This window comes from Trichomycterus rosablanca, chromosome 6 (assembly GCF_030014385.1).
Source record: "Trichomycterus rosablanca isolate fTriRos1 chromosome 6, fTriRos1.hap1, whole genome shotgun sequence".
Lineage (NCBI taxonomy): Eukaryota > Metazoa > Chordata > Actinopteri > Siluriformes > Trichomycteridae > Trichomycterus > Trichomycterus rosablanca.
Window position 1 is genome coordinate 36151867 of NC_085993.1, and position 13483 is coordinate 36165349.

A 13483-nucleotide genomic window follows, 5' to 3' on the forward strand; every position below is an offset into this window, starting at 1 on the left:
ATGCATCCCCACCATATCATAGATTAAGTAGCAACAGTAGATGGTTTAATTGAAGGCAATCGAGTTCTGGATACGTTTCATATGTGTGTGTATGTGTAGATACTGTATTCAGATGAAATCTGGCTGCAGTACAAAACAGCCCATTATCTCTCATTGAAAGCTGGCAGTAAGGATTGTTTAGTAAGGAAGGTTTGAGTCAGGAATCAACCTGTCTGGGCCAAAAGCCAGGCTGATACACAAGAGCTTGATATCATTTTAGTGGTGTAATTACTCATAGCGTTTACTGCAGTAAAAGGGCCGGAAATGGGTTCTTAAAGCTTGATTTATGTATTTTTTCTCTAAAAGTCTTCCAAAGCATTCAGATGGTTGAGCAGCCACTTCAGAAGGGATATGTGGCACTTTGAAACTGAAGCATGTAAACTATAAACCTATACACATATGTACAATCATGGGGAGTAAAGCTGAAACTATAATATTAAAGCATTTGCTAAACTGGACTATGATACACTATGGGTCTGTGTGAAAACCTAGTAAACTCTTTACATAGACGGCATTTTACATCATTCAACACATGCTCCTGAGAAGCAGGTTGTCTAAAATCTTAGATGCCTTAAAATGCTGCCTACTAAGACACCTTATTCTGAGTGATATTCTGACTGAATAAGGACGGAGCTCAATGTGCTTCCTCAGCTACAAGATCAATCCCAGCATTCAGTGCAGCACAACTTTTCTTAGAAAAAATTCTAACGTGGCGGACATAAGTGGAGCAACGAGCGGTGCGGCTAGCAGTTATTTTTAAATGTAAGTAATTGTCATTATTTATTTATTTTTATTTTATGAAAGTGAACAAATTTATTATTATTATTATTTTTTTTTTTATAATATTGGGTTTGTCAGTGACTTAGCTGGCATGTTAGCTGGTTGTGTCGCCTTAGCCCATTGGTTTGAATGGCCTAAGGCTAACTCCTTTAGCTTAGTAAGCTAAAACTATGGTAGTGGGCGCAGACAGTCGATGATGTAAATGCTAAGCATAATAATAATCTGCCTTCAAAAGTTCATCAGTTAGAATCCTCTCTTCTCAGGCAGCTGCCCAGGTAGGCAGAAGGCAGCTTACTAGGTTTTCAGACAGACCCTCTGACCCAAAATTGGGTGTTCCAGTGGTGTAGATGCAAATTACTCTGGCCCTCAATCCACTGAATTCCTGCGTACACATACAGTGGTACCTTGAAACTCAACGTCTGTTGGTTCTGGGAGTGGTGTTGAGTTTAAAAGGTGTTGAGTTTCAAAGTATTTTTTTTCCATAAGGATGTATGGGAAACCTATTAATGCGTTCTATGGTCCCATGGACTTGCACATATTTTAGGCTTATGTAAAATAATGGGGTTGTTTTTGACACCAATACACTAAAAATAACACAAATATTATATAAAAACACTAAAATTAAAAGCTGATTCTTACAATTCCTCAGAACCCAGAGCTGTAACACAAGTTTAAAAGTGAAACAGAAGGAAAATCCAGATAAACACAGATACATGTGGAGCTCTCAGAGTGAATCTAGTCATTCCACACAAATGCAGATTCGTCTCATATGCACACTTTGATGACGTTTTACCACACCGCTCCAGCCGAGCGCTGAATAAAGCGACTGTTCGTTGTTAATTTAAAATTAAATAAATAAAAAAAATGTAAAAAAAAAATAATAAACACGATGAGTTTAAGGGAAACGTTGAGTTTAAATTTCTTGACGAAGGTCAGTTTCAGTTACGTTGAGTTACAAGGTACCACTGTACAATCGGCTATGTCTGTGAGGGGAGGAGCAGTGTCCTATGATGTCCTGTTCAGGCGGTGTTAATGCATTGCACCCCGTAAAACATAAAAATGAAATAAAATGAAACTGTTCAAAAGTATTAGGACATGCTTTTTAAATACATAACACAGCTGTTTCAGTTACAATTGTTAAAATGTATATATAATTAGTTATATAAAATAAATACAGTCATTTCCAAAAATATTGGTACATTTTTACTTCTTTGACCACAAATGTTATGGTATTATTTTGTTTGCACTGGATCAACACAAAAAAAAACTAAGAAATAATGTTAAATCCAATATCATTCCACACAGAAATCCACAAATGAACTGTATAAAATTATTGAACTATTTTAAAACTGTAAAGAATAATTAGATTTGTGGTACTCTTTTAAATTGTAAATTAACACAAGTTTATCTTCAGAGAATTTGGAAAGACATGGTTTGTTGTGTTTGGTGTGGAGAAACTTCAGTGTCCATACGTTTGTCCAACAAGCGTTCCTCCACCCACACTTCCTAGCTTTTTAAAACATTCACCTTTTTGTCCTGTAAAACATTGACATGACATTGACCTCCCACCAGTTCCTTTGTAAGCTGTTATATCATGAGTGAACTGGCCTTTGGTTCACCTACATAAGCTGACCTTACTTTAACCATTACACATATCAGTGTGAGGTGTGTCCGTTTCCGTCAAGTCATTTCAGAAGACATCAAGGTCATGTTGTGAGAATGTGCGCTCATGGTGAATCGTTCCCGGAATAAAACTCTCTATAGTAAAAAAAAAATATGTGGACACTTGAACATGAGCTTGTTGGTTATCTCATTCCAAAACTATGGTCTTGAAATACAATGGTATGAACTACTCTCTTTTTGGCAGCCTCCACTCTTTTGGGATGGCTTCTCTGTAGGTAGTTGTGCCTATTCAGTCAACTGGACAAGAAAACATGGCTGATAATCAAAATCCCAATTCTTCCCAGTTTTGTTTAATGGGGTGTAGAGCAGGGCTCTTTTTTACAGTCATGCTGAAACAGTAATTTAATAACACTCATAAATTAAATTATAGAATAAATTGAAGCTACAACACACAGTGTAGCCTACCTTAATAGTTGAATGTAAACCTAGAACATCCAGTGACAGTGAGAGGCTCTGTGTCAAAGATGAAAATACTTGTCCATGTTTTGACCCCCCCCCCCCCCCTCCCGAGTTTCCAAACTCAGTTACCTAAGTGTATTTAGCTGCTGTAGACTTTGACATCTTCGACACTTTGACTAAGCGATTGCTAACTGAATTGCCGTAGGATTGCTAGGACCGCCTCATAGTGCAAATTAATCAGTAAAGGTGAGGCACTTGGCCGCTCAGGTGGCGCAGCAGTAAAACACACGCTAGCCTGAGCTAGGATCTCAAATACATCGTATCGAATCTCAGCTCTGCCATCTGGCTGGGCTGAGCGGCCACATGAACAACAATTGGCCTGTGGTTCATATAGGGGTGGGGTAGTAGTAAGCCAGGTTCTCCTCATAACTGATGCAACTACAACCTCTGCCGCCTGCACAGGAGGAGTGTGTTTATCAGAGTGTGTCTCTCCGTACACAGGGCTGATACGCATTAGCCATCGCCTAGGGAAGGTGAAAAAATGCATACGGCTGCTGGCCACGTGTCAGAGGGGGCGTGGGTTAGCTTTGTTCTCCTCAATCAGATTGTGGATCGGCATTAGTGGAGAGCAAGCATGATGCAATCGGGCAGTTGGACGCACTAAAAGTTGGGAGAAAAAGGGGAGAAAATGCATAAACAAAATACTAAAAAAAAGGTGAGGCACTTGAACGCTATTCTAATAAAAAATGTTAAATCACTAAACACAAACTTTACAGCAAATTGCATATTACACTAAAAATGGCTCATTTCACGGTCTGTGGCACGATTTTCACAGCCATGAATTAGGTAGAGCCTTACATACAATGTTTGTTTTAGCAATAGCTGTATTGCTATACATACTTTTGGCCATTTAGCTTCAATCTTAGATGTTTGAAAATTGGTTGGTTTAATAGATGTGTTTCTCTCTGTTTCTCACACTGCAGATTGACTGTAGCTAGTCTCGACTGTGTAAGACTCAGCAGTGGTGACACTGCCCTTGCTGGTATCCTACATTAAAAGGTTCGGATCGATCTGCACCTGTAGAGAACAGTCCGATAATTGCTCATGCGTAAGAGCCCCCTGATATTTTTGGAGCAGACTCCCTCCTTGGACTGTCTCCTGTGTCACAGGGTCCAAAAAGGTGTCCCACTGAACTCTGATGGAGTCCATGCTGAGAGCGAGGAATGTAGGAGAGAGGTCTCTCAGCATGATAGCAGACCTGATGCTCACCAACAGTCCAAAAATGACCATGAGTCTGGCGAGTCACCAAGATATCAGACTATCTGAAAGCTGGCATGTCTAATACAAATAGCCAGTATTGCTCTCCACAAAGAATCCTCAGAAAGAGCATTCACTTTCCAAAACTAGAAACGTTCACAGGATCCCCTGCCTTTTTAACAGCTACAACTCTGGATCCACTAATGTAGAGGCGGAATAATAAATCTCACATTTTAATCTAATAAATAAATAACCAGTAACATTTCTCTGAATATTGCCACCACCAAATTTTAATCAGTGCGTAATGTTACCAGCCCATAATCCCCAATGTCATTTTGGAGCTGCACTTATAGCATTAGACTTCTGACAGGATGATGCTTCATGTTGTAATTCATAATAATCTTCAAAATGAAGAAAGTGGTTAATTTGGTGTAAGATTTCTGATTCACATTAATTATGATTTCAGAAATAAATAATATTATGATTTGTATCAGTGGGAAGACTGGAATAAAAGGTGCAAATTATTATTATTATTATTATTATTGTTATTATTATGATCATTATTACTATTATTATTATTATTATTATTATTAATGATTTTATGTACTTATTTATTATTATTATTATTACTATTATTGTTATTATTATTTTCATTATTATTAATGATTTTATGTACTTATTTATTATTATTATTATTATTATTATTATTAATGATTTTATGTACTTATTTATTTATTTATTATTATTATAATTACTATTATTATTAATGTAAGGCTGGTAAGCTCCATGTGTACATTTTTGTGTATATGTATAAACATTGGCTGTGCTAACCCACTGTTGCTTGGATCCGGGGCTTTTTATATACAGTATGGCTTTTGGACGTGTTGCTGATAACAGTCTGAATGGTCCTTTTAGTCTTTGGTCTGGAGTACACAGCATCCTTTTTTTTTCCAAAAAAGACCTGGAATGCTGATTCATCTGACCACAATACATGTTTCCACTGTTTGATGGTCCATCCTAGATGTCTCAGAGCCCAGAGAAGTCGACGCCATGTGACATTTGTGCTTGACAAAGGTTTGTTAAAGTAATCCCTTTCCCATGTGGTTATATCAGCTATTGTTGAGTGGCAGTTCTTGATGCAGTGCTGTCTGAGGGATGGAAGATCACGGGCGTTCAGCTTAAGCTTGCGCCTTTGGCCTTTACGCATTACTATATTACGCTTTACTATATTATGCACTGTAGAGGGAGAAATATGCAAATCCCTTCCAATCTTTCTTTGAGGTTCATTGTTTTTAAACATTTCAATCATTTTCTCATGCATTTGTTGACAAACTGGAGATCCTCTGATCATCTTTGCTCATCAAAGACTCAGCCTTTCCTGGATGCTGCTTTTGTACCAAACCATGATTACAATCACCTGTTGACATCACCTGTTTGGAATCACATCATTATTTAGTTTCACCTCATTACTAGCCCTAAATTGCCTCCGTTTTTTGGAATGTATTCCAGGCCTGAAATGCAGAAATAGAGGTATATTCTCAAATGAAATGAAGTTTAGCAGATAAAACATGAAATGTCTCAGGTTCATCTTGTCTGCAATCAATAAAAGTCAAAGTAAATGTAAGGAACACTGTGTTTTTATTTTATCTACAAATGTTCACTGCAAATATGTAACATGTCATTTGAACACTTTTTAAGCAACCTGTAAACAGAATACAACAGCTACACCTTGTTTATTATACACCTTTTAAATAACCTTTTAAATCTGTGTGCTGACATTCACGTTAGCCTATAAAGCTATCAGATGAATGACATAAACCTCACACAGCAATCAAAGACCCACACTATCCCCATCCACCATCTATTTGCCCTGTCAAATTCCCCAAAGGCTGAAGTGGTGCCAAAAAAACGGCGGATTTCCACCTAGCAGTCGCGCTGGCCCAGCTCCTGGCACAGCAGGCCTTGCTACCTCTGGTGCCATTTATCTCTAATCATCATTTGATGACAGAAATGTGTGCGCATCGCTTCGACAGGAAAGGCAGAGCTGTTTCTTAGCAACATGCGGGCGATATTCAAACAATTTCATTAAAGTGTGGCACCTCTTAGCAGGTGGGTGCATGCGAGGGGAGATAAACACGGAGCGCCAGATCAGCCAACGCTATTTGCTAACATCACAATTGATAACATCAATTTGAGGATTGTGTTTACAAGGCCTCTAAAATTAACCGCGCGTGTAAGAGTCAGGTGAAGAAAAAAAAACACCAGCGCGTCTCTTTTCATCGGGTAGAAAAGCCTCTCAGGTAGCGGGCTGAATGTAATCCAGCTGGAAGAGACAGTATTTACATTTAAATACCAGCAGATTCTTAGCGGTTTAGCATTTCAATCCATTTGATGTCATGCCGAAGGCGTTTAAAAAAGAAATTAAATGATACTGTGGTAATTTAAGTACCTGCTGTAGTGGAGGTAGACAAACACACAAACCCCATTTCTGAAAAAAGTTGGGACATTGTGTAAAATGCAGTGAAATGAAGAATCTGTGATTTGTTAATTTCTTTTTTCGTTGTATTTTGTAAATATAACAAATGTAACCATAAATCATATTTGGGTAAAAAAGGCTGATCCACCAAAGGATCAGTCTTTACAAGCAATGATGGGTCGTGGCTCACCACCTTGTGCCAAAGTTAGTTAGTTAGATCCTCCCATGCTAAGTAGCATATCGGGCAACGAGTGTCTTCCAATGGTTTCTTGGACCAGGGTCTCAGCATCATCCCAAGTTGTGTTCAGAGCCTTCAGATCTCGGATGAAGGTTCTCCTCCAAGTATGTAGGGCAGCTGTAGCCTAGTGGTTATGGTACTGGACTAGTAATCAGAAGGTCGCTGGTTCAATTCCCACCACTGCCAGGTTGCCACTGTTGAGCCCTCAAGCAAGGCCCTTAACCCTCAATTGTTTAGACTATTGTTTGGATAAAAGCGTCTGCTAAATGACAAAAATGTAAATGTAAATTTCGGGGACGTACACATGGTCTTCTCGTGCCACGGGGTGCCCATCGAATTGCCGTCCTGTGGACCCGGGTGTTGTCCATGCGGAGGATGTGGCCGGCCATTCGGCGTCTTCGGCGCGCGACGATGTTGTTAAGCTTGACCGCGCCGCTCTTTCGGCGCACATCCTCATTACTAATGTGGTCGAAGTAGCGGATCCTGAGGATTCGGCGTAGGCTCCATTGCTGGAAGATGTCAAGCTTGCTGTTGATGCTGATGCTCGCTGACGACTTTCAAGTCTCACTGGCGTATATGGCTGTTGGTATTACGATGGAGGTGAGGAGGCGGAATTTGGTGTTCAGGGAGATGAATGGTGAGACCCAGATCTTGTTCATCCTTTGGAAGACAGCCTCCTTCTCAGGAGTGCGCGTAGGATTACGTAAAATGCTGTCTAGGTAGAGAGCTCACTAGGTTTTCGAACACACCTTTAGGCTCCCAGACACGATCAATGACTACTCCCCCACCCTCAACGTTTCCAACCAAAATATAAAAGTGCAGAATTTTTTTGAAGATCCCTTGTACAGTGAAACTTATCAGAAATCTTCTACTTTTATCAGTCAAATAAAGATTCAAGAGAATAAACAAATCACAGATTCTTTATTTCATTGCAATTTTACACTACTTTTTTTTTTGTATATTTGTCTACATCCTCTATGCCAGGTACTCAAATTACCACAGTATCATACAGTTTCTTTTAAATGCCTTCGGAATTACATCAAATGGATTGAAAGTCTTTGTTTGGTCATTTACTCTGTCCATGTGATCAGAAACAAACATCAGTTGAGCTTTAAGGTGCAGATTTTGGAGCGGGGTTTATCTTTTATTATTATCACATGGCAGTCAGAATGGGGGCAGTGGTAGCCTAGTGGTTAGAGCTTTGGGCCATCAATTGAAAAAGGTTTGAATCCTGGCTTTGCCATGCTGCCACTGTTGGGCCCTTGAGCATGGCCGTTAACCCTCTCTGCTTGCCGCTCAGGTGGCGCAGTGGTAAAAAGACACGCTGCAACCAGAGCTGGATTCTGAGTACATCGTATTGAATCCAGCTCTGCCTTACCGGTTCGAGGCTGAGTGGCTGTATGAGCAACGATTGGCCGGTTGCTCAGTTGGGGGGTGGGACAAAGAACCGGATGTGGGTCTCTCTCTGTCAGAATGCGATTACGACCTCTGCCGGCTGATTAGAGGCGCCTGCACAGAGATGAGGAAGAGTACCCTTAGGGTGTTTCTCTCCGCATGCAACGCTAGGTGGCGCAACACTCATCAATGTGTGGGTGGCAAAAATGCATCCGGCTGCTGCCCATGTTTCGGAGGGGATATGGGTTAGCTTCGATCTCCTCGGTCAGGGCGGGGTTTGGCATAGACAGAGAGGAAGCACGATGCAAATTGAACAATTGGATGTGCTAAAGGGGGAGAAAAAAAAAAACCCTCTCAGCTCCAGGGGCTCTGTACAGTGGCTGACCACTTCCAAGCAAGCTGGGATATGTGGAAAAATCTTTTTATTGTACACCTGTATATGTATAGTATATATGACAAATAAAGACATTCTACTTTATTTTTTTGTATTCTACACTCATGGTGATGTAAAGCATGCATCTTTGTAGACAGTAACATTTCTGCTGTAGTAGTTTCCAATTCATGGCAGAGCTGTTTTTAGTGATTAGGAACCACCATTTGACCAATCAGACATTTTTTACTGTATTGTGACAGTTTGCAGTTCCTTTTCGAGTATGCCATGGCAGTGATTCCACAAAGATAAATTATATTATAGATCTTTCTACACCAAAAAAATTAAGCTGGTGTGTGTATATTTTTGACAAAAACATATTTTTGACACTTTTTTTTTGAAAATCCAAAATAAACTTATAAAATAACTTAAAGCCTTTCTGTGTGGAGTTTACATGTTCTCCCCATGTCTGCGGGGATTTCCTCTGAGATTTTTGTTATCCTCCCACCGTCCTAAGACATACAAGTCCTAAGACATGTCATTTTCTTAATCGCTTATCCATTATCATTAGGGTCGTGGGGGGGAGGGGGGGGAGCGCTGTAGCCTATCCCAGCTTTTCAATGGGTGCAAAGCACACAGTAACACCCTGGACGGGGCACCCGTCCATCGCAGGGCAGACACAAACACACAAACACACTCATACACACACCCATTCACCTATAGAGCAATTCAGTGTCTCCAGTTGACCTGAACAATTGACCAATTGAAACCGGAGACACTGGGAGAACATGCAAACTCCACACAGAAAGAACCCAGACCGGGGGATCAAACTAAGGACCTTCTTGCTGTGAGGCAACAGTGCTATCCACTTAGCCACCGTGCCGCCCTGAGGTGATTCGGAAATACAAAATTGTCCATGACTCTGTTTGGCATTAAAAACTTGAACTGATAAATCTCATGTCACCAGTAATTACCTGTCATGTAATGAATGTAACCAAAGTGTGTAAAACATGACATTAAAATCCTAATAAATAAATAAATAAATTCCTCAAAATTGTTTAAAGAAAGAAGTATAATAATTCAGTGACTAAAATAACCATTGTAATTGTGGTCTCTGAATTATTATTATTATTTATTATTATTATTACTTATTATTATTGTTTTTTTTTATTATTACTATTATTTTTTTTTTTTAAGAAAATGTTTTATTTGTACATTTATTAAAATTTATATGCCTTAAATAATGAGTGGAAAATCTGCAGCTCAGATCTCAGGTAAGAAATTTGGACATGTAAGTGCTGGTCACTGATCAATCCGGATCTATCTACCTGAAACAAGACTGATGTTAAGCCATCATCTAATATGTGACTGAACACTGGATAAAACTGAAGTAAAAATGCTAACAAACTATTTATTATTAACAGCAGGTTACCTTACACACCCACCTGCTGTAGGTCACAGGTGCAAAACGCAGAACTGCAGCAAGAGTTACAGCAAGGTGACATCCATGTATATTACTAGAACTGCAGCTTCAGAATTACTGCCACTCTTAGTGAGGAAAAAAATGTTGCTAGGTCAATCTAACACTGCCTTTATGACAATATGAGAAAAAAATCAAACCTTTACTTAGATTATACACCGATCAGCCATAACATTAAAACCACCTCCTTGTTTCTACACTCACTGTTCATTTTATCAGCTCCACTTACCATATAGAAGCACTTTGTAGTTCTACAATTACTGACTGTAGTCCATCTGTTTCTCTGCATGCTTTGTTAGCTCCCTTTCATGCTGTTCTTCAATGGTCAGGACCCCCACAGGACCACTACAGAGTAGTTATTATTTGGGTGGTGGGTCATTCTCAGCACTGCAGTGACACTGACATGGTGGTGGTGTGTTAGTGTGTGTTGTGCTGGTATGAGTGGATCAGACACAGCAATGCTGCTGGAGTTTTTAAACACCTTACTGTCACTGCTGGACTGAGAATAGTCCACCAACAAAAAAAAAATTCAGCCCACAGCACCCTGTAGGCAGCGTCCTGTGACCACTGATGAAGGTCTAGAAGATGACCAACTCAAACAGCAGCAATAGATGAGCGATCGTCTCTGACTTTACATCTACAAGGTGGACCAACTAGGTAGGAGTGGACAGTGAGTGGACACAGTATTTAAAAACTCCAGCAGTGTTGCTGTGTCTGATCCACTCATACCAGCACAACACACACTAACACACCACCACCATGTCAGTGTCACTGCAGTGCTGAGAATGATCCACCACCCAAATAATACCTGATCTGTGGTGGTCTTGTGGGGGTCCTGACTATTGAAGAACAGGGTAAAAGCAGGCTAAAAAGGTATGTAGAGAAATAGATGGACTACAGTCAGTAAATGCTTCTATATGGTAAGTGGAGCTGATAAAATGGACAGTGAGTGTAGAAACAAGGAGGTGGTTTTAATGTTATGGCTGATCAGTGTATGTATTTATTTACATTATATAGACACACACACACTCATTTCATGTACCAATCGGAGCACAGCAGAAGACTGCACAGGGCATAGGTCCTTTTTCCCTTCAGATCTAATCTGTTCATCTTAATCTGATCTAATAACACAACTGTCAGGTACTATAACTGTTTATATTTTTTACTTTTATAAGTGTGTTATTAAACTATTTTTGCTCTGCTGTTTTTGTATTGTATTGCATGTATGTTGTTGAACACTACAATTTCCCACCTGGGATTTAGTTTTAGCTTTGTGGTATAGTCAGACAGATTTTTAGCAAACACTGCCCACAGTGCTGTATATCCTAACAGGCTTTCCAGAATTTTTGGAGGAAAACCAGTCCTCCAAAACATCACAGATGGTCCAACCATACTTAACACTAGGGATTAGTTTTTTTCACCATAACCATCCATATTTTTTATGCCAGTTCATCTTGAGTTTTTCTTGGACAAACTCTCTAATTCAGTATGATCTGTTCTGTGAATCTTCTTCCAGTCTACCAAACTCCAGACTCTTACATTTGTGCCTACATAAAAAAGGGAAATTGTCCAAATGGTCAGATGTAATCCAAGAACCTTTGTGAAGTAAGTCTGCCATAAATTAGAAGCTGCTTGAACAAAGGTGTGTGGGTCTGTCCGCAGTTACCACCTACCACTTATCACAGTCTGGATGATCTTTTTTTAACTTTTGATGTGCAACTTAATGTCCCTTCCTTCTTCCTTCCACCCATCCATCCATCTGAAGTGCTCTTGAACCCAAATGAATACATTTATAGTAGCATGGTGGTTTCTCATGCAGAGTCATCTAAGGCTCAAAGGTCACACACATTCAACAGTGCTTTTCAGCCTTGCCCTACACAAACTGAGATTTCTCTGGATTTCATAAATCTCAAAAAAATTTGCAGTATTTTGGTACTTTGAGCCACAACATGGTTGTGCTCGCAATAACATAGCCTTTGCTCATGATCAAGTTGGTCAAAACACTAAAAGTAATTTATTTGTACCTTTGTTGGTTAAATATAGGTTGGAGAGATTAATGACAAAGGATTAATGACTATATTTTGCTTAAAATTAAGCTTTTATCAGGTAAATAATGCAGCAAATATAAAAACAAGAAAACAAATAATAAGAAATAAGAAAAACTAAAATGATCCTGACATATCATAATTATTCAACCCCCTATATAATATTGCTGATCATAAAACCTTCTTCTTTTCCAGGCAAGACAAGATCCCCAGTGCACTTCTAAGACAACCAAAGCTTGGTTAAGAAATCAGTCTTGGAATATCACTGATACCCCTTTTCCACCGACGCGGATCCGGCTCCGTTCTGGTTTGTGAACTTGATTTTGAACCGGTTCCGTGTGTTTTCACCAAAAAAAAGAGGTTCCAGACAGCGAACTAGCGTCCTAATCTGGCACCACAGAATACTTGGTTTTTTAGCGCAAACCGTGACGTCATCTGCGGGCGTGTCACAGTGTAGAGGTTTGGATACTGAGACATCATAACATTATATAGAATTTAAACCACTTTCATCTTTTAAAGTTACCTGATTACATTTTGAGGCAGTTTGCTGCTGATATTCGCTGATATTTTCAAAGAAATGAACTGTGTGATATGACGTGGTAAAAGTGACCCAGACAGTATGAACAACGCTTAACGTGAAAAATAAAGTGTAACGTGGCTTGTTGTACTAAAACAATGATCGATGAATTTGGGCAGTACAGAGCACTTATAACCAGTAATAACAGAGAAATTTAGTGTTCATGTGTAGTACTTTTAGTACATTAAGCCACGTTACACTTTTTTTAGGTGAAGCTTTTTGCGGATTCAGAACCCGAGCTGCATAATCACCACACATTAAGTAAATCCAGCTAAACACATACATGTGGAGCTTTTAGACTGGATTTGATGGTTGTTTCACACAAATGGATGTTCGTGTCGCGGAAATGTTAAATCTTTTGGAACTCAGGTGATTCTTTCTGTAAGCTACATACCCATCATGTCTGTCAAGCATTAATCAGGTAGCACACAATAACAAGCAAACACGTTGGACAGGTAGGTGTACTGATTTACAGCTGATCACCAAGGTGTGGAAATCAATGACTCGTATAGTGACCAGACTAAAGGTTGAAATCTTAAAATGATTCACCTGAATTTTCTAGAAATTATGTTTCCTCTGTAATAATTAAATACAAACTATAAAAACATTTTTTTTTTGGTATCAAAGTTGTTGGTTTTGCCATTTTTTTATTGTTCATTGAAGTTTATTTTGAAGTCTTTTGAGTTGTGCAATTTAAATTTATGCAATATGAAGTTTATATTTAATGCAGTAAAAATCTAATAG